We start from the raw sequence: 21948 nt of genomic DNA on the forward strand, positions 1-21948 counted from the left end.
TTTATTGATAGGTATTTAGGTTGATCCCAATTTTATTGTTGTAATTGCTTAACAATAATAAAAATAGCAATCTATTATTTTTCTACTGTTGCCATAACAAGTTATCACAAACTTAGTGTCTTAAACAACCCCAATTATTATCTAATGTTCTATAGATCAGAAGTCGGGAGGAATTTGGCTGGGCTCTCTGCTCAGGGACCAATGAGGAGAAAATCAAGTTGCTGGCTTAGCTGGGCTCTTACTTACCCCACCCCGAGGCTCCACCTCCTGGTTCATTCAGTGTGTGGGCAGATTTTAGTTCTTGGAGTTGTGGGACCAAGTTTCCTGTTTCTTTGTGGGCTGGAAGCCAGGAGCCCCGCCCTGATCCCCAGGGAGTCTCATTCCCCCAGGCCCTCCTTCTCCCTAACCAATAAGGGCACAGCACCAAGTTCTCCTTGCTCTAGGAATGAGTTAGGAGCAGATGGGGCTAGGCAGGGAAAGATAAGGGAAAGTCCCCTGAGTCAGGCCCCCACCCATCCCAAGAAAACAGAGATAAGACAATAAAAACAAAAAATAAATCTGGCTCCCTAGCTCCAAAACGTTAGGGAGTATTCCCCTTTAATGGCCACTAAGTAATCACAGAAACTCAGACTACAAATAAATATGTCATTAAGATGTTATTAATAGTCCTGCTTAAACCAAGAGGGCACAAGAATCTCAAGGCCATAGGCTACCTGACTTGGCTCAGGGATATCCCAGATGTAGAGAAATGCTATGGAGGAGATATTAACCAGAGAGAAAGGAACACCTTGTTTGTGCTCAGGATATTTACAAAAAAAAAAAAAAAAAATCTTGTTTGTTACAAATCCATCAAGTTTGTTCTAAATATAGACATGATATTTACAAATCCACCCTCAGTGGCAACCCTGTCAGGGACCCCTTTCACTTTCCAGTGCGTTCTCTGTTTCTCGGCTTAATAAATTTCTGTTGCTTTGCTCACTCTCTGTATTCCGCGAGATTCATTCTTCAACTCCACGAGACAAGCACCAAGCTCTCCCACGTCGTTGTCCTCAGAGCTTGGAATCTTTATGACTTCCCTTTCTGCCCTCAGCAGGAGAAAGCTCTCTGCTTTTAAGGAGTCGTGTAATTGGATCAAACCCACCCGGATACTCTCCCTATCATTTAGAAATTCTACTTAACCAGGGCACCTCCGGTTCAGTGGTTGAGTGTCTGCCTTTGGCTCAGGTCACGATCCCAGGGTCCTCGGATTGAGTCCCACATTGGGCTCCCCGCAGGGAGCCTGCTACTCCTTCTCCCTATGTCTCTGCCTCTCTGTGTGTCTCTCATGAATAAGTAAATAAAATCTTTTAAAAAAGAAATTCTACTTACACTTACCACTCATCCTGCATTTACAGATGTGCGTAATTTATATCACATATCCTCTTACAACCCATTACATTAGATTATTTCCATTTTACAGAGCAAGAGCCAGAGCCCAATAGAGGGTGTCCACCGCCGAGGCCCCTCTGAGCCTTCCCCGCTTGGACATCAGGCTCCCATGGCACCCTCACAGCCCTGGCTCCCAGATGGTGCTCCCAGAGGGCTAGGAGAGCAGGGTGGAGGGCCACCCGTGTGGACTATAGATAAATTAGAGCTCAGGTCTGGGGTTTGCTGTGACACACTTGCTACTGAGCACAGGAACCTGGCTGGACAGGGGATGGCATCTGGGGGCTCATCATACTATGTATGTTAACAAGCAGTGCAAAATGTCTAAAATTAAATGCACAACATTCAGAAATACAAAAAAAAAAAAAAAGGGTGGTGGAGCCAAATGCAGTCACTCTGTCCTCAGACGTGTGCTCTTGGGCATGCCCCCCTCCTGCCTGTTGCACATGGAGCTGCAGTGAATAATTCTTGAATGTTAGTCATTGCAGCAGCTAGAGTCCTGCAAGAGACAGGATATGTTCCAAAGAGTTTAACTGAAGAGAGTATAATGAAGTGATTATTTACAGAGGGATGGATAAGATTAAGGGAATCCACAAAGGAGGGTGGAGACCAGAGAAGAGCTAAATACAGGTGGTTTAGCATCTCTGGGTCTGAAGCGAAAGGGAAGAAAACTATGTTATCTGGGGCTGGCAAGAACTGGGACTGTGGAAGACAGAAGCTGTGGAAGTTTCAGTGCCAAGAGTTGTGACTGTAGAGGGACAAGCCATTGCCAGAATCACAGCGAGGCAGGGAGAAAGTAGGGAAGAGTAACGATAAGTTTGTGGCCTTTCTTTTTTTTTTTTTAAGATTTTATTTATTTATTCACGAGAACCACACACACACACACACACAGAGGCAGGGACACAGGCAGAAGGAGAAGCAGGCTCCATGCAGGGAGCCCGATGTGGGACTCATCCCAGTTCTCCAGGATCAGGCCCTGGGCCGAAAGCGGCGCTAAACCACTGAGCCACACCCGGGCTGCCTGTCTGTGGCCTTTCTTCTGACTTTCTTGGACTTGTCAATCCCAACTAAAAGACAGAGAGCAGAAAAACCCGGGTGATACACTCTCTAAAGTTTAAGTGCTGCCAAGTGCCTGGGTAACTCAGTCGGTTAAGCATCTGCCTTCAGCTCAGGTCATGATCCCAGAGTCCTGGGATGGAGCTCTACATTGGGCTCCTGCTCCACAGGGAGCCTACTTCTCTCTCTCTCTCTCTCTCTCTCTCTCTCTCTCTCTTTCTCATGCTCCCCCTGCTTGTGCTCTGTCTCTCTCTCTCTCTCTCTTTCTCTGTCAAATACATAAGTAAAATATCCTTAAAAAAATACTGAACCGCTGGGGTTCAGAATAGGGCACAGAAGAATAAAGAATGGTAGTGAGTTTGGATCACATGGTGCCTTGGTGTCCAGTGGTCAGAAATGCAGTTTCAGCCAGGGCCCAGGAGTGCTTTTCAAATGCATGATAGGTATTGACCAAATTTAATTCAAAGCCTTCTGTGTATTCAGCTATACTGGAATTAAAATTAAAAACCTAATAAAATTAAAAAATGAAAAAACCCTCTGGATCTGCCCTGCAATGGGACTTGCAGCACATTCAGATAGCATTCCTATCTGCCATTGTCAGGTACCAGTGGGACTGTGGGATCATAAGTCCCAAGAGCAGGGTAATTGCACCTTAGTCTTGATCCATGGTATCCTGATCCTATCTCATACTGTCTGCTGAGAACCAACTGCTACATTTCCAGGAATTTTGTGAGTTCATTGATGTTACATTGGTTAGCTTGGAATTAGCCATGATGAGAGTATTTACACCATAAAAGGTACCAAATGCTACAAATCAGGCCCCCCCCCTTTTTTTTCCTTTTCTGGAGAGCTGTTATTAAACATTTATCAGTATGCCACTGGCCTTGGCTGTCTCTTGCTCAAGGCCCCAATAAAACTGGTTCTTATGGGTTACCAAATAAAGGGTCTGGAACAAGGTAGCCAAATACAGAATGACTTGGCTCTAAATTCCAAAGAAGCTCACTATACATGATCTCCATTTATTTGCAGTGATGTTGTCAGGTGTAGGAAAATTAGTCTCTCACACAGATGCCCAGACCACTGACCCCTGGAAACTTCATTGATAGAGCAGGTTTCTGTGCTTTCACAAGTTTTATCTCCTACTGTGTGGCATGCATGTGCCTAAGTAAGGCACCAACAGTGCTTGCTACTTCCTATTTACCAGCTCCAATTAGCACAATATCAATTTAATTGATCCATGAATTAAAATAGTCTGATTACCAAGTGGACCCTGTGACTCATTAAAATAATCATTCCCATTTTATCTCTGATGGTCAAGCAAAGTCATTGGCATCTACTATTCCAGGATCCTCTTATTTTCATGGAAATCATCATTATCACATGCCTACAAAATCTAGCTTTTCAAAATAGCGGTTTTTTTAAGGACGCTAGTGTTCCCTTCACCAAAGCATTCCTTAATGTCTTGGTAAATATCTTCTGATCCTTTTGCTGATTATAATTGGGATCAGGATGGCTATGCAAACCTATGTATAAATAGATCCAGTTCTACATTTCCATCAACTTTAGCCTTTGAAGTATGCCCTCTAGAGCTTGCTCAGAAGTTGCAGCATCACAGCCTCACTAGCTCTAGGCCCATTGCCCAGGTTTCAAGTAACTACACCCAGGCACTTGAGCCAACACATTAAACTCCAAATCCGGGATCCCTGGGTGGCGCAGCGGTTTGGCGCCTGCCTTTGGCCCAGGGCGCGATCCTGGAGACCCGGGATTGAATCCCACATCGGGCTCCCGGTGCATGGAGCCTGCTTCTCCCTCGGCCTATGTCTCTGCCTCTCTCTGTCTCTCTCTCTGTGACTATCATAAATAAATAAAAATTGAAAAAAAAATTAAAAACAAAAACAAAAAAAACTCCAAATCCTTTGTGAGGATTAATATTAATACATTTGGCCTGATACAACTTCATGTTTCATCTAACACACTTAGAATCAATGCCAGTATCTGTTGCCAATACTCCTGCTGACACAAATGAGTATACTTATCTCCTCCCAGAGAAGACATGGCACTTCTCCCTGGACTATCCAGTGTTTAACTCTGATTATGGTTCTGGAGATAAATGAGGGTTGATGAGGCTGGATGGAGGAAGAACAGGCTCCCCTTGTGAGGTGGCTGCTGTAGATTTAAGTCAACAAGGGAAATATATGAAAGGGAAGTCAAGCTCCCTTGGGAAAGGGGAAAGGGATAGGTCGCTTACTGGGGGCAGGAAGATTCTAGATTTCAGTGTTCAAAATTATCAGCTCCATGTATAGTTACCCAAATGTTCCTAGTTCCAGTCTCAGAATCCTGCCGTCATCAACAAATGCCTTAACTGGCATATGACACCTAGAAAGGTTGAACATTTGCTTTTCTCTGCAACACCATACAGTTAGTCTTTGGATCTAATTTTCAGTCATTTGTGCCCTCTAAATAAGGCCACCACTGAGACTTTTTTGATATTCTTCTTGTTCATAGAGTTGAAAGTCAAAATCTTTAGGGTTATGTTTTCCCCCTTTTTGTCAGCTCTCCGAGACAGTCAGGAGCAGCCAGGCTAGAAATTATCAACCACATTGCTACCAGAGCAATTAAGAGCCATGATCGTTTGAGCTTGTACTGCATTCAGTACATCCACTTGTACTGCATTCTATACCACAGATAACTTTAGTAATTATTATATTGTCATATACCATGGATTACTAGTATATCACTTCCTCTGGCAGAAGGTATCTATGAGCTTATCAAGGATATGGGTAAAAGAATCCATTTTGAGGGTGTAATTCTTTGGGCCACTCTTGATACCAGTTATTGCATCTGTCAAGACCCCCACAGGACAAAAATGACATATTCAATGGGTTTAACTGAAGAGAATTTAGTGAAGGAAATATTGTAAGACAGATGGTACATTGGTTAGGATTATCCAGAGAAACATAATCATCAGGAGATATATACACTATATATATATGGTATATACATATATATATATACACTATATATATGTATATACCATATATATTATATGTATATATATATAAAATTTATTAAAAGGATTTGGCTCACATAATTATGGAGGCTGACAAGTCCAAAATGCCCCAGTATGAGTCTGAAGGTCAGAAGCTTTTATAACACCAGAAAGAGATAATCTTCCAGTTTGAAGACATTCAGCAGGGGAATTGTTTCTTATCAGGGGCAGAGGATTGGCCTTTTTTTCTACTCAGGCTTTCAGCTGGTTGGACGAGTCTCACTCACATCATGGAGGGCAATCTGTTTCACTCAGTCTACTGATTACATGTAACTTTCATCCCAAAACATAAAACTAAATGAGTAGGGTTAAGGGAACTGGGAAGAAAAAAAGGTGAATACCCAGGAATTAGCTGAAGCAGAAATCTGTTAACCAGCGTTTGACCTTCAGAGTCTGGTGATGGCTGTAGCTATGGAAGGGGCCATTTGACAGTAGCTGTGGTGATGGAGAAACAAAATCTCTTCCAGAATAACTCTTGTCAAGGCAGGAGTCTGTGGAATACATATCCTGACTCTATCTTCCTCTCCCTCCCAATTGCATGCTGATGTCCCACCCCTCCATTACATTAACCCAACTAAAAGGTAGTCAGAGGGTAGAAGAGCCTGTGTGATGCACTCAGTAGAGGTCAGCCTCCTGGACCAGAAAGCATGGTAGAAAAGAACTAAAAATGGAAATGAGGTAGGGAAAAAATAAAGAATAATCAGAACATTGGTCTTTTTCTGGTACAAGTGTATAATACAGTAAATTCATAAAAGTGGTCTTTCTGGGTCAAAGGGTGAATGCATTCATAATTTTTATAGTTTCCATGCTTCCTAACTTAAGGATTAGGGTGATTTCAATGTTATCCAGTCCTGTCTGTGAATGTCTTTGAGTCTACACTTTGTCCAACCACGTATCCTCAAGTGTTGGGATTTGTCAATATTATAGGTGAAAAATGATATCTCTGTGTAGTGTTCTTGTGTATTTATCTTTTTATGAGGAAGCATAACATTATTTTCATATAAGTTAATAAAAGCTCATTCAATTACAAGTAGTAGAAAACTCAGCTTTTTTTTTTTTTTGATTGAAAACTCAGCTTTATATGGTTTAAGCAACAGAGAAGAAATAAGATTCACATTAAAGAAAAGTAAGTGGTTATATCTAGGGACACATCTTGATCCAAGGACTTAGAGGATGTTATCAAGTCTAGCTTTTCTCCCTCATTTTGTCTCCTGTTTCTATTTTACTCTGTGTCTCTCTACTTTCCCTTTGCTTGACTCTATTCTCAGATGATCTCCCCTCTTGTCATGGTCCCAGACAGCACCAGGCTTTTGTCCTCACAGCCCCAAGTTCATCACAAAGACCTAGGCCTGATTCTCATTGACTTCATTTGTATCACATGCCTGTCCTTGAACCATGACCAGGGGCAGGTGGCTGTGCTGCTCCATTTGTCCAGGACCTAGTCACAGAACCACACACCCTCTTACCCATGCACATATCTTCAAAGATGGCCATATCAATATAATGCAGCTACTATTCACAATAAAAACTGTGTTTATCCATATCCTAGGAGGAGATGGGATAAACTACCCTAAGCTCATAAATAAAGTAGTTATTGTTCCAATCCAGAATCTCCAGGTGACTAGTATTTTTAGTCAGGTCCTAATGTGGCTTCTCATAGTCCAGCAAACTGATTAAATGAAAAACATAAGTCACATTATACATTTACAGGGAGAGACAATGACAATTGAAATAAATCCTCCATTTGGAAAAGAAAACAGGGAACAGCCCACAGTGGTCTCTGACCTTGAACACTTACGAAGACCTCTGACTCTGAGATGAAATGAGCTCATTGATCATACAGTGTGATCACTCTGGAAGGCTCTTTCCTCATTATTTTTCATGGGCCCATCTGAGATGGGAATCTTTGGTGAGGATGTATGTTTCTTTATGGGTTGCATCTGTTTAGCGTCCCATCTTCTTAAAGAGTAGATTTGGGGTTCTGGAATAATCTCAGAGATCGAATAATTGGAGGCTACTCTTTATTGGGTTAAGATTTCTTTGGCTGTGAATCTCCATTAAAATGTTAGGAGGTAACAATACTGTAAGGTAAGTATTATTATCCTTACTTCATACATGTGGATTTCCTAGCTCTGAAATGTGAAGTGATTTTGTCTAAAGCCATACAGCTTGGTGCATGATAAAGCCAATATTTGTAAAGAGGAGTCTACCTTTACCCCTCTACTCCATACTGCTTTCCTGTGTACCTTTTATAAAAATAGTTTGTTTGCAATATCTCTATTATTATTAGCAAAACTTTCATATCTAGCAACTCTAGTGGGAAATTCATGCTCACTGCCCCTCCTTATATCCTGCTGAATTTCTCTAAGTAAAATAATGAAAGAAAAAACAGAAAAATTCTCACTTTGTCCTGCAGGTGTCACCTTCATCATAGAACATCTATTTCCAGCTTCATAGCACGGGTATCTCAGGGCTGCAGTGGACCAGAAATTCTAGAAGGAACAGACTAACTGCAACTTAAACAATTCAGTGCCAACATCCATAACCAGTTTTTATTGTTCCGTAGCTCCTGGGACCTAGTTAGGACATTTTCTATTTTAAATTTATTTAATTTTTGAACAGGTAATACATTTATGTGATTCAAAAACAAAAAGTACAAAAAGAGTAAAAAAAAATTCTATTTAGCCAAGTTCATGCCAATGGTTACCAATGTTATTAGTTTCTTTTGTACTTCCAGAGTATTTTTTATTCATGTGCAAGAAAGGATTTTTTTAAAGCTACCTTCTTTTATTTTATGTGATAGTATATGTCCTAATAATATTTTTCCTCCATCTTCATTATTCCATATAATATTGTATCTTGGAAATCTTTGTATATCAGTACATAAAAATTTCTCTCCCCCCTTTTTTTTTTGTAGCTTCAAAGTATTCCCATTGTACGGATGCCCCTAAATTTATCAACTCAATGATAAACATGTAAGTTGATTTCTTTGCTATTAAAAACCTGAAATTGTCTGTTTTGTTTTTTTAGGTAAAATCTTAAAATCATGCAATCTTCAAAATTCTAGGATTAATGCTCAGGGTTGGTGGGCTGAGATCCCAGATCCCTGTCTTCCCTGCCCTCTTTTACCCATTTGTGAAAACATTTGGTTTAAATGAATCTTAAGTGGTCTTGTGGTGGCAGATCTCCCATAGAGGGCCTGGAAGCCCCCAGAGAAGTAGACTGACCTTCCTATCCAGGGAGCAGCCTTGTATATAGTTCATTTTGCATGCATGTGAAATATCTGGTAGTATTTTAGGAGATATGCAAGCATTTACAAGTTGAGGAGATTTGTTTGTTTTTTCTTTAAGTCTTTCCAAATTGTAACCAGCTTATTCTCCTGCCAGCCATGTTTGAAATTGTCTATTTCCCTACAGCTTGGCCAACACAGTATATTTTGGATTTTTGTCAATCAATATGAGAGTAAAAAAGATATCTCAGTTTTATTTTTTAGTTTTCTTAATATAAATGAGTTTGATAATTTTTTGGCTTAAGAGTTATTTGAATGAGGGGCACCTGGGTGGCTCAGTGGTTGAGCTTCTGCCTTTTGCTCAGGACATGATCCTTGGGTCTTGGGATTGCTTCTCCCTCTGCCTATGTCTCTGCCTCTCTGTGTCTCTCATAAGTAAATAAATAAATAAAATCTTTCTTTTTTTAAGAGTTATTTGAATGGGATAGAATCTCTTTGATTGCAAGTGATAGAAAGCCCAACTCCATGGCATAAGCAAGAAGATATTTGTTTTCTCATGACTAAAAAGTCTGGAAATAGATGCAGAATTTCCAATGGACCTTAATTCAAAGGTCTAAATGTCACCAAGCCCTGTGATTTCTCATTACTTAGCATGCTTACTCTCTCCTTCTCTCTCATTCTCTTACTCGTTGACTGGCTTCTCCTCTCACTCTCTTGGTCCAGCTTGCTTCTGTCTTAGCCCTATATCTTCAAAGAGTCTCTCTTGTGAGTCTCACCGACTTGCATCGGATAGGAGATTCTGTGCTCTGGTTTTCCAGGCCTGAGTCACATGATGAAGTCTAACTTCCCAAACTAGATGGATTGAGTGAAGGATGGGCATTCCCTCTGTCGGGTGAAAGATCAAAGTGATATTACATAGAGAAAGATGAGTAAGCTGGTGAAAAGCACAGGTTTGTGCTGTAATCCACTCCTTTGACACCACAACATTCACACATGTACGTGTGTCATTCCCTTAAAAAACAGCCATGCCATAATTGGAGCCACTATTACATGCTGTAAAACTGTACTCATCCCCTTCCCAGAGGGAGACACAGTGAGCTATCTAATCATTACCCCCAAGTTCAAGATTTCTGTCTCCTTGGTCAGGTGTGACTCCTCCTAACCCAGCAAAGTGTGGTTTGAGTATAACCATAATACACACATGAAGAATCAGAAAAAAAAAAGATAAATACAATAAAACATCCATTTAGCAAGGCGGAGAAAGGAAAATGGTATAAAGCAGTCTCTGGTCCAAGGTACTTTGCATGACATACAGGATAGGGAAGAGCAAGTTATCCTTGACCTGGAGATAATGTGACCTAGCTGTTTGGTTAGTTCTCTGGCAGAATATCCTTGTTCTGTATCTTCCATGGTCCTTACAAGCTGTTGACTATGGAGGAGGAGGTGGCCCCTTCTGCAGGCTACATGTCTCTAGCAGCAATTTTTCATGTTGGAATGGATGTGGGGTGTTTAGGATTACCTTAAGCATTGAATAATCACAGAATGTTGTTTGTCAGATTTGGGGTTTCTCTAGCAAGATAAGTCTCTTCAAACACAATGAGGCATTAACCTACAATTTAGGTAGCATAATTCACATTTTATGAGAGTACACATCATGGTTCAGAAATACTAAGTTCCTTTACCTAAGGCCACCCAGCTGAGTAGTAATAAAGGATGAGTGACATACCCACTATTTGTAACCAACGTTGTTTAGCTCTAAGGCCTAAGCTTCCAAAATGTTTATATGAAAATTATATTCACAATATCTAGCAACTCTAATGGGAAAAATCACCATTCCTCACCTATGCTCTGTGAAACTTACATTCTTTCCCATTCCTCCTCCCAGAGGACAAACAAGTTGAAATATTCTGTTTATCCTGCAGGTGCCGCTATAACTACAGGATGTTTCTAGTTCAGCAGCCTGATCTCAACACTGAAAAGGATCAGAAATTCTAGAAGATGGATTCCAGTCTCCATAAAATTCAATCTAAAGAGCCCCCCCCCCCAAGCCCCCACCATCACATACACACTCATGGATTTAGATTTCCATGACTTCTAGTTAGGACTCTTTCCCCCTGAAATTGTATGTATTCATTTTTTAATACATTATATAGTTATAAGTTTCAAAAATTAAAATATATTTAAGAAGTCTTTGGAAAAAAATCTCCCTCCATCCTTGTCTCTTATCTACCAGTTTTCTCCTCATAGCCTTTATTTACTATGGTAATTTATTTTTTGTTTGTTTTTCCAGAGATTGTAATGCATATGCAACTAAATATTAATACAAATTCCTTTCCCGCGACCCTTTTTAATCCCATTTCTAGTCAGCTATTCACATTCTTCTGTTCCTTTTTTTTTTCTACACAACTATACATTATGGAGAGATTTATATTATAAGTTCTTAAAGAAACTTATTCCTTTTAATGGATTTAGAGTTCTCTACTATGTGGATGAAATCAATTCTCCATGAATGATGAACATTTAGGTGGATTCTTGTTTGCGCTTCAGACACTGCTGTACTGAATAACCTTATTCATGCCTCATCTTGAATTTATGGATATATATCTGCCGGACAAACTACACAAAGCATAACTGCTAGGTCAAAGGATACATGTATTTGCAATTAAGCAAATATGTCTAATTTGCATCCCTTAGGGATTGTTAAATTTACACTCTTCCCAGTAAAATAAAATATTTGCCCCCAACTTGACTAACATAGTTTTAGTTTTATTTTTTATCAATAGGTGGAAAATACTATCTTAGTTTTAATTCACATCTTTACTATGAAAGAGGTTGAAAAACTCTTAATATGCAGCATTAGAAATGATTATGGGCAAAAAACAAAACAAAACAAAAAAACAAACAAAAACAAAAGATACCTCAACCTGGCTTTAGAAAAGGGGATAAAAGGAGAGCCTTGGTGGCTCAGCCAGTTAAAAACATCGCCTTCAGCTCAGGTCATGATCCCAGGGTCCTGGGATCCCAGGATCCTGGGATGGAGCCCCACCTTGGGCTCCCTGCTCAGAGAAGAGTTGGCTTCCCTCTGCCACTCCCCCTGCTTATGCACTCTTTCTGTCAAATAAATAAAACCTTAAAAAAAAAAGAAATGAAAAAAGATGTATTGACTTTATAACTGAAAACTCAGGGATAAATTCAGAGCTTCCAGTATGCCTGGATCCAAAGGTTCAAACAATCCTCACCCCTAACATGCCCTACTGCCAACTCTCAGAAAAAAAGAAAAATGAAGAACCAAACAAAAGATTCTCAATGTGTCCTGTAGGTGCCACCATTGCCACAGGATTTTTTTTTTTCAGCTGCGCAACATGCATCTCTTTAAAGCTAAGATTCTAGAAGATGGAAGAAAGCCTGCTCATTCAATTTAGGCTAGCTAATATTCCAGCACCGGCATTCCACATATAACTTAGAATTCCAGAACCCCATTCTGTTGTTGTATCTTTCTTTTTCAAAAATACATGTTGAAAATATTTGTGAAGTGTTTGTATAGTTCCAAAATTGTTTAATACAATAAAATAGGTGGTATATAGTGAAAAAAAAATCCCCCTCTGAATCTATCTTCTAAATATTATGTTCTACTGCCCCATTCTGTGGATAGCTACTCTTCTCAGTTTCTTTTCTGTCTTTCCTGAAATATTCATACACATACAACTATGAAGATACTTCTTTTCTCTCCCTCATTATTAAACTAACATTTTATACAAATACCAGCACTTTAAATTTCTTCTCTTAACATATATTAAAGATATGTCCATATTAGCACAAAAAGAAATTCCTCATTCTTCTATATTGCTTCATATATTCCCCTGTATAGATGTACCTAATTTTTCATTTATTTAGACCTTTATTAAGGGATGTTTAGGTTGATATCCATAGTGTTACAAATAATGCTATAATGAATAAATATTTCATCATTTTTGAAAAAAAATTATTTATTTATTTATGATAGTCACACAGAGAAAGAGAGAGAGAGAGGCAGAGACACAGGCAGAGGGAGAAGCAGGCTCCATGCACCAGGAGCCTGACCTGGGATTTGATCCTAGGTCTCCAGGATCGTGCCCTGTGCCAAAGGCAGGCACCAAACCGCTGCACCACCCAGGGATCCCAATATTTCTTCATTTAACATGCTGTGGAAGTGAAACCGTAGAGCTAAAAGGTAAATGTATTTGCAATACATTTTCAAATGTACCTACCATATGATTGTACCATCTTCACACTTTCACCAACAAAGTATGACAATTCTTATTTTCTCAAAGTTGGTCAATATCAGGAGTTATCAAGATATCAGATATCTGCAAATCTAATAGTTGAAAATTGGCATGTCAGTTCAGTTTTATTTTATTTTCCATATTTTAATTGAGGTTAGCATCTCTTCACTTCTTGAAGATGCCGAGGATTTAGCTGAGATTTTTTTTCACTTGCAAGGGTTAGAAAACCCAACTCATAGTGACTGAAATGAAAATAAATTATTCACATAACTAGACATGAATGTTCTTAGAGTTTTTAGAGTTCGAGATCTCACCCCCCACAGCCTGCTGCGCCCCCTCCTCCTTCATCTCTGTCTTAGGTAAGCTTCTTTCATGTGATGACCATTGGCGGTTTCAGGCTTAAAATTTTACAGCTCCAAGGTTAGCAAAAAACTTCTGAAACAGATCCTCTGTTGATTCAAATTTCAGGATTACATTATTGAGTGTAAAGATTATAGTGTTCTGATAGTCCGGGTCTGAGTCACTTCTCTCTTATTGAGCCAGAGATGGGGTCAGCTTTACTCACACTATGTGAATTGAGGGTTGGGGTTAAGGGGTTAGGTCAGGATTTCCTTGAGGAAAATTAGAGTTGTATAACATTAAGGAAAATGAGCGAATACCACAATGGGTACCCAATATCCATACACTAATCCTTTTCCCATATATATATATCTTAAGAAATGCTCATGTCTACAGAGAACATTAAAAATCACTCATCCCCTTTCTGGAAGGGTGCAACTCAGTCTTTATTACTTCAAATCTGGTATATCTAAGTGATACACTTTCTTGGTCAGATCTAGGCTTGAATCCTCACAATTACAAGAATTTATAGTAAATGCTATATATTTACTATAAATAAATATTATAGCAATTTCTAGCAAATCATAACATTAATCACCCTCAATCAGTACACACACCATTCACTGATAAAGAACAGTGTAATGATAAGAACTCCATTGGAAATGCAGAAAATGGAGAACACAACAGAGGTGACTAGAACATCACCCATACAATATTTTAGAGTTCCTCAGTGATAAAATCTGGGCATTCTGGTTCTTTTCCCTAGGCGATTTTTCTTTGTTTGAAGTGGTCTTGTTGGGTTGTGGTCTTTAGCTGCTCACTTCTTATTTGAATGAGTTTGGGGGCCTGGAATTGCCTTAGAGGTTGAATATCATGGAGTTTTAAAAGAAAACCTTAGTAAGCACCACATTTACAAGGATGGTTGTATTATCTGCATTTTACAAGTGAGTAAACTAAGGCTGGAAAAGGTTAGGGGATCTTTGCCTACTTAGAAAGTTCTGAATGACAGGGAGAGCGTCAGCATCCAGGTATATTTCCTTCCCTAGCACACTGACATCCCAAACTGCTCTCTCTAAAATGGATTTGTTTACAGTTGACATCAGTAATTAGGAAAACTCTAATTTCTAGCCACAGGAAGGAGAAACCCCAGATCACAATCCCTGACCATCTCTGTTAAACTCTCCTGTCCTAAAAGGGGGAAACAAAGTAACAAAAAATTCTCAAGTTGTCCTGTAGGGGCCACCTTCAGCATGGAATATCTCTTTTGAGCATTGTAGTCCTGATCTTTCAGAACTGCCAATAAACCAGAAATTCTAGAAGGTGAGAGAAGCCTTCAATGTAATAGGTCAATGTAATCAATAGTGCTAGGATTTCAACATATGTGCTTAGTTCTATTTTTATTTATTTATTTATTTATTTATTCATGAGAGACACAGAGAGAGAGAGGCAGAGACACAGGCAGAGGGAGAAGCAGGCTCAATGTGGGACTTGATTCCGGGACTCCAGGATCACACCCTGGGCTGAAGACAGGCACCAAACTGCTGAGCCACCCAGAGATCCCCATGTGCTTAGTTCTAATGAATAAGTTAGGACTCTATTATTTTTTTAAAATAAATGTATTGAATTTTTGAATAAATAAACTACTTAAATGACTCCAAATGAAAAGAATAAAGGGATATTCACTAAAAAACATCTCCTTTTCAAACTTGGTTCCCATCTGCTAAATTCCCAAGACTGCTTCCTAAATATTTAATGATTCACTAGTTCCCAGCATGTCCTTCCAGAGATTTACATATATATGAATATATATTCTATCTTATTCTTTTTTTTATACAAATGACAGCATAAAATTAATTGGTTCACAAAACATGTATCAGAAATATTACCCATCAAAATTAAAAAAATTTTTTTTACATCTTTATAGTATGCTACCATATGGTTGTGTCATACTTCATTTAACCTCTTGATGGGCATTTAGTTGATTCTTATCTCTAATTGTTACAAACAGTACTGTAATGACTAACCTCATATATATGTCATTTTTCACATGAGTAATTACATTTGTAGAACAAATTTCTAGATATGAGTCTTCTGGGGCAAAAGTCCATACATTTTTAATTTTATTAAATAGTCCCACATTAACCTTCAAAACATTATAATCAACTTACATTTCATCAGAAATGTTTGAGGATGCCTACTTTTTCACAGCGTATCCATCATGATATGGTATTGAATGTTTGGATCTTTTAATCTAATAGATAAAAAAAGTGGCATCTCTTTCCATTTTAATTTGTTTTAGGTAGGACTGAATAACTTTTCATAAGTTTAAGAAATTTTTAATTTTCAACTGAAAGTATTGGAAAACCAAACACTATCAGGCTAAAAGAAAAAAAATAGTGATTTATTGTTTTATAAGGCATGTAGATATTTCCTTTTAGCTTTCAGATTTCTGGGGCCTTGCCTCTATGTAAAGTAAACCTCTGGGAAGCATCTAGGTTTCATCCATCCCCCAGCCCCTGTGCTAAGGGACAATGATGCCTTCTTGATATTAGGGCTGTTGCTCTTCTTCCCAGATGTTGACTGGTCACCACCAAATGTGTGACTCTGGGGCAAAGAGCTTGCATGGAGATGTGGGAATGAGCTACTTACATGACTCATTTCACTGAGGAGTGGATTCTTCTACCTATTTCTTTGTTTCCCCTCAACCCGTAAAGGAAACTCCTTACAGAATTAATTTATTTAGCCTCAGGCTCTAGTTCAAGATGGTTGTCATAGACACTTGGTCACCCTCAAGAGGGTTTTCTCCCAGAAAAAACAAAGTCTCTTAGACTCCAGTGAATCCTTTTATTGCCTCTGTTCTCTTCCCCAGAATCTGGACTTTATTTCTCCCTTTTTGGTCAACCATTTCCACAATCATCTCTTCCTGCTACCTCCATAGCTTTGCATTTCCGTTCAAAATTACCACAACATGCATTCATCATCGTGTGCATGCTGTTGTATTTATTATACAACAGTCATCCTTACTCACTTGCTTTACTTACCTGGCTCCTATATGCACCTGTGTTTGTGACCTATAGTTAATTTTTTGTGTAATTTGAGGAAGCAAAGCACAAGAAAAGCCACTTTCAAATTCCAAGTCCAAATGGAAAGAGGAAAAAACATTCTGGAGTGTAAAACTATGCCTACATTGATGGAAAACTAATTACTTAAAAAGAAAACTGGTGTCCCTCCAAGAAATTCAATTGTTTATTTCTTTTTACTAAATTGGTTTAATTGACCAACTGTTTTGCTTGTAGATGAACACAACTTCAGATCTGTTTTATAAGCTACTTAGAAACCACAGACTAATTGGAAAAGCCAGGGAATCCATGATAAACTAGAAAATATTTCAAAGTATTATATGAGTCTCTTCATAAAGAGTCTTTCTGTAGAAGTTATACATGCTAGTGTGGGGAGAACATGAATCTGGAGCCAGCAAACCTAGATCAAATATAGTCTTAGTTACATTTTTGGCTAGGATGCTTGAAAAATTATTAAACCTCTCTGAGTCCATATATAAAATCATTAAGAATCTACTTTTCACTCAGTAAATATTGAGTCCATCATGATGTAAGTTCCATGACATTCCATGAACATAGTAGGTAGCCAACAAGATTTGTTGTAGTGTTGACTATATCCTAGACTATGTGCTATATCCTTTGTATACAAATGGTGATCGAGACGTACTTGCCTACACTCAGGGAAGTTTAGGGGCTATATGAGGTCAGCCAGAAAAGAAAGCAGGATATTTCAGTACACACAGGGGTCAGTGCAGAAAGAATATATGAATTTGCGGAAAGTAACCATCACTTCTCTATACCTATACAGTGGCTTAGAGGTAGAGAGGAATGGTGAACCATGAATTTGGAGAGGGAAGGTGGGGATATATCATGAAAGATCTGGTGGGTCCAGCAAAGGCATTTGGCTTCCATTCTGAAGCAAAGAAGAACCCCTAAGGAGTATAAGCAAAGAAGTGTCATGACTGAATGTGTCTTTTAAAATGTTCCCTCCAGCTGCTATGTGGAGAAAGGACTGGGAGGGAGCATGATTCCATAGAGAAAGCAGTATAAGCAAGAAATACTGATAGCCTCAACCAGGAAATAGCAATGGAGGTGGAGAAAAGTGAATGTTACTGAGATATACAAAAATGTAGAAACTAACTGTACTGATCAACTAGATGGGACACCAAGGGAATGAGGGGAATTGGGAGGAAGGTGAAATTTCTAGCTCTTAACAACTATACAGATAATAGTGCTATTCACACAGATAATAAACACAGGTTGGGGAACAAGAACTTTGGGGGGAGGGGGCGGGCAGAAATAAGGGAGAAAATTGCATATGATAATCACGCAATGTTAATGGTATATGCACTGGAGCTGTGCAATTGGTTGTTGCATGTATGGGTATGAAGCTCAAGAGTGACATCTAGGAGATATCAGTATGAAATCATCAGTATGTAGATGCTAAGTGAAAAGAGTTGCAGATGAGATTGGTCAGGGTGAACGTGCAAAACAGAAAATAAGAGCCTAGAATCTAATGCAATACTTAAGGCACTGTCTGTGAACCATGGCGACATGCTAGAATCACCAGGGAACTCATAAAGAACAGTGGTGCCAGACCCCTACCACAGACTAATTAAATCAGAATCTCTGGGGCTGGAGCTCAGCATCAGCCTTTTTTCAAAGCTTCCCAAGTGATTCTAATACATAACCATCGCTGAGAACTATGACTTAAAGAATATGTTGAAGCAGGGGAGAATCCGGTTAAAAATCCAGATAATATGGTCTCATAGAAGTTCACAGGACAGAATATTCAGAAGAAAAGGAGTGGTCAAGAGTGTTACAGGCCTTGGGGAGTAGCAAAAATGATCACTGATGGCTTGAACAGTAAGTATCAGGAGTAAAAAAAGATGGGCAGATTGCTGTAGAATATTAGTTAGGATTCTGATGCTAAAAGCCTTCTAATATCATTGGCTTAAATAAGACAGAAGTATATTTCTTATTCAAGTCCAAGATATCTGGGGATTGCCAGTTCAGTCTGGAATGGCATTCCATTGTTGTAATTCCCCAGAGCCTTCCACCTGGTTCCCATGTCATGTGTGGCTTCCATTCCCAAATTCTTCCCATGATCCAAGCTGGTGGCCAGTGTTTGAATTCTTTCATCCACATTCTACCAGCAAGAAATAAATAAAAAACATACCCTCTCATTTCGGGATAATTTCTTCAAAGATACACATATTGCTTCCCATTCCACCAGTCTGAATCTAGAGACATGGACACACAGAACTGCAAGGGAAGCTGAGAAATAGTCTTTATCTAGGCAGCCCAGTGCCCAGCTAAATATTGGGGTGTTGTTTACATGGAAATGGGGAGGCTGGATTTTGGGGGATTAGCTAATATCTTTATAAAGTGTATTGAAAAAATAAGAAAAATAAAAAGTGGGTTCATAAATGAATGGGAGCAAAACAGAAACAGTATAAGAAAGTCTTTGAAGATTTTTAGCTTTGTAGAGGAAAAGAACATAAGGCATTCACCGCCTGTGGACAAGAGGTTAGGGCAGTTCTGAAAAATGATTTGAATATGTTGATATAGAATGGAAGAGACTAAAACATGCTTAAATGTTATTGAGGAGACCCAACAGAAAGAAAGGGTTTGCAATTAGAGAAGACACAGGGAAATTTGATAAGCCAAGCACCTGAAGAGGTAGGGAGGTACAGGCTTCTGTTTTTGAGCTGAGCTTCTAAAACTTTTTTCATCACTTACCACAACTATCACAGATTTTCTCCATTCTCTTAGAGTCTCCCAGTACACTACCTCTGTCCTAATTCTTAGTAGATAAGCTCAAATCTTACACTGAAAGAAGTATCTGTAAACTGCTTTCTGCCTTCCCTACAGAATAATGGTATCTACACCCAATCTCCCATCCATTCTCTCATCTAGAGTTAACCATGCCAACCTGAGATCTAGGACAGCACCATCAGTATTCCCTGAAAACATGCTAGAAATGCAGACTCAGGCCCCACCCAGACCTACTGAGTCATAATTTACATTTTAACACAATGATGAGAGATGGCTAGAGAAATATAGAGTGGTCAGGCAATGCTGAGGATTTAAATGACAGTGAAGACCACATACCAGTGGTGGAACCAATCTACATGGTTGCATGGGTTTTTCTAACAGTACTCAGCAGTCCAGGTGTAGAGATATTAAAAATGGGTTAATTGTTTTGGGAAATAAATTTGATTCCATTCAGATATTACTTAGCACCATATCTGGCACTTAGTAGATCCAGCAAAAATTTAACTACCACATCTCAAATGCAAACCCTGTAAGATGTGAAATAATATTAATAATTGTTGGGGGCATTATCAGGTGCCCTTTCCCTTACATCCCTTCTTCATTTATGTCAGTCAAGTCAATATTCTTGTTTTCTACCCATGCTCCCTTATCCTTGGAGTTAGAAAGCTTTGCCATGCCTATAAATAATCTGAGGTCCTTATTAAAGACATATTTTACCTACTTCCAGAGAGTCCAGCTCAATAGATTTGGAAGTATAGTCACATATCTATGATTTTTAAAACATTCTAGATGATTCTGATACACTTCGTCCATAGATAATACTGAGAAATACTGCCCTCAATCAGGCATCTTAGCAGTTAGCATACTGATGCCTTTGCTATTCTATTTGGTACACCAGAAATTCCTCTTTTCCTCCACTGCCAACTTGAAATCTCAGTTTAATATTAATGTCTTCCAAGAATCTTTAGTTACCAATTTTGCCCCATAATTAAGGTACTTCTTCAGCATTTTGATAAAGATGCCTACATGATATATGCATGCAGGTATCCTGGGCTTGCTCATTCTGTCCCATGACATTACATTCCCCAGTCTCCCACCGCCACATTAGACTGCATTCTCTCTTAAGTGTAGGTAGCGGTCTTGTCTGTGACCAGAGCACAATTTGACACTGGAAGGAGCCCAGGAATTGTGTGCTAGATGAATAGATTGGTGAACAAATATAACAACGTACGGAGAATCAAGAAACAGAAAAATTGATGGGGATACTGAAAGCAAGCAATGTATTGGAAAATAAAGATGTGAGAAACAGAATAAAGTAAAGGAAAAAAACCAGGTTTAGCGAAAGAGAATCATTAGAACTTGGAAGACAATGTAGGTGATTTAATCACAAATAGTTTTAAGAAACATGAGAAAAGGAGTCTGCAGGCAACTTGAAATAGACTCTTAAGTACCTGACAAACCTGAGAAAAATAGGTAGCGAGAAAATCAATGCATTGAAACCCAACAAAGCTTCAATGTACCATCCCTTTTCAATCACTTGGAAGGAAAATGATGTGTTTAGTACATCCTCCTTCTTCATGTTTGGACCTTTAAATAGGGTATTTGGATTCACAGACTGTAGCCAGCTCAGATGGTCTCTCCTTCCAGCACACTGCTGTACTTTTTAAATGACACCAGCCTCCCCAGCAAGATTGATTGTAAACTTGAAAAGGTTATATGTGATGTAATGAATAACACATGCTACTCCCTCAAGCGCATCTCTGAAATGGCACACACTCAGGATCCTGTATCATGGTTTAGAAAAGATTGGGAAGAGATCCTGCAGGCAAGCCGAAAGAAAACTTCCTATTATACTTGCTTAATACACTGCTCTATCTTGAATTCATTCACTCATTGAATGCACAGTAATTAAAAACTGGCTATTTTTGGAGTTCCATAAACGTTTGTGAATGAATGGGTGGAGGAAGGGATATTCTGTGCCAGTCACAACGCAAGGTGCAAGGATGGCAGTAAGATAAACATGAGACCTAATCTTAAGAGAGATTGCAATCTAGTAAGGGAAACAGGACACAAATAATCCTTTTCTAAAACAAATGTGATGGGCTGTCACAGCATTATACATTTTACTATGAGAATACAGACTATGGAGAAGAAGGGATTATTTCTAACCATAGTGCTAGAGAAGAACTTTTGTAAGAAGTTATAGTAGACTGAAACTTGAAGAATCCAGGTGTGCAAATTTTTTGGATGGCAAAGAGATTAATTTGCCTCCACAAGATGTGGAGTTTATAAAGGATGACACTGGGTAACAATATTGGAAAAGTCCATTGAGAGGTTTTTTTGGTTTTTGTTTAAAGTTTAGATCCTTTAACTTAGCATAGGATAGTGAACTGCTAAGATTTATAGAATGCTTACTATGGACCAGACCCAATGCCATTCCATAAAGTATCCCAATTAAGGTTCACAATCACCTCATATGTAGGTTCATGTGGTCCTTCTCATCAAAATATAATTGGTTCTGTGGACACCTGGGTGGCTCAGCGGTTGAGTGTCTGACTTTGGCTCAGGGCGTGATCCTGGTTCAGGGATCGAGTCCCACATTGGGCTCCCTGTAAGGAGCCTGCTTCTCCCTCTGCCTATGTCTCTGCTCTCTCTGTGTGTGTCTCTCATGAATAAATAAATAAAATATTTTTAAAAACATAATTGGTGCTGGAAAAGACCAGTTAAAAGATGCCTCTGGAAATGGAAACC

General features: G+C 39.0%; 1 protein-coding gene and 2 long non-coding RNA genes across 6 annotated transcripts in view; 2 read left to right on the forward strand and 1 right to left on the reverse strand.

Moving 5' to 3' along the window:
- The window catches only part of LOC140609017 (uncharacterized), a 55483-nt gene extending 42983 nt beyond the window's left edge, over window positions 1–12500 (forward strand). Inside the window, exons 3-4 of the long non-coding RNA XR_012011021.1 lie at window positions 8448–8505; window positions 10682–12500. This is a non-coding gene — a long non-coding RNA (uncharacterized lncRNA). The remainder of the gene's footprint in view (window positions 1–8447; window positions 8506–10681) is intronic.
- DYNC1I1 (dynein cytoplasmic 1 intermediate chain 1) overlaps window positions 1–21948 on the reverse strand; it is a 438187-nt gene that overhangs the window by 353917 nt on the left and 62322 nt on the right. The gene's annotated exons all lie outside the window — the stretch shown is intronic.
- Window positions 12840–21948, forward strand: part of LOC140609019 (uncharacterized) — a 47192-nt gene continuing 38083 nt past the window's right edge. For both annotated transcript variants that reach the window (XR_012011029.1, XR_012011028.1), the window contains exon 1: window positions 12840–12969. This is a non-coding gene — a long non-coding RNA (uncharacterized lncRNA). The remainder of the gene's footprint in view (window positions 12970–21948) is intronic.

Source organism: Canis lupus, chromosome 18, assembly GCF_048164855.1.
Source record: "Canis lupus baileyi chromosome 18, mCanLup2.hap1, whole genome shotgun sequence".
Classification (NCBI taxonomy): Eukaryota; Metazoa; Chordata; class Mammalia; order Carnivora; family Canidae; genus Canis; species Canis lupus.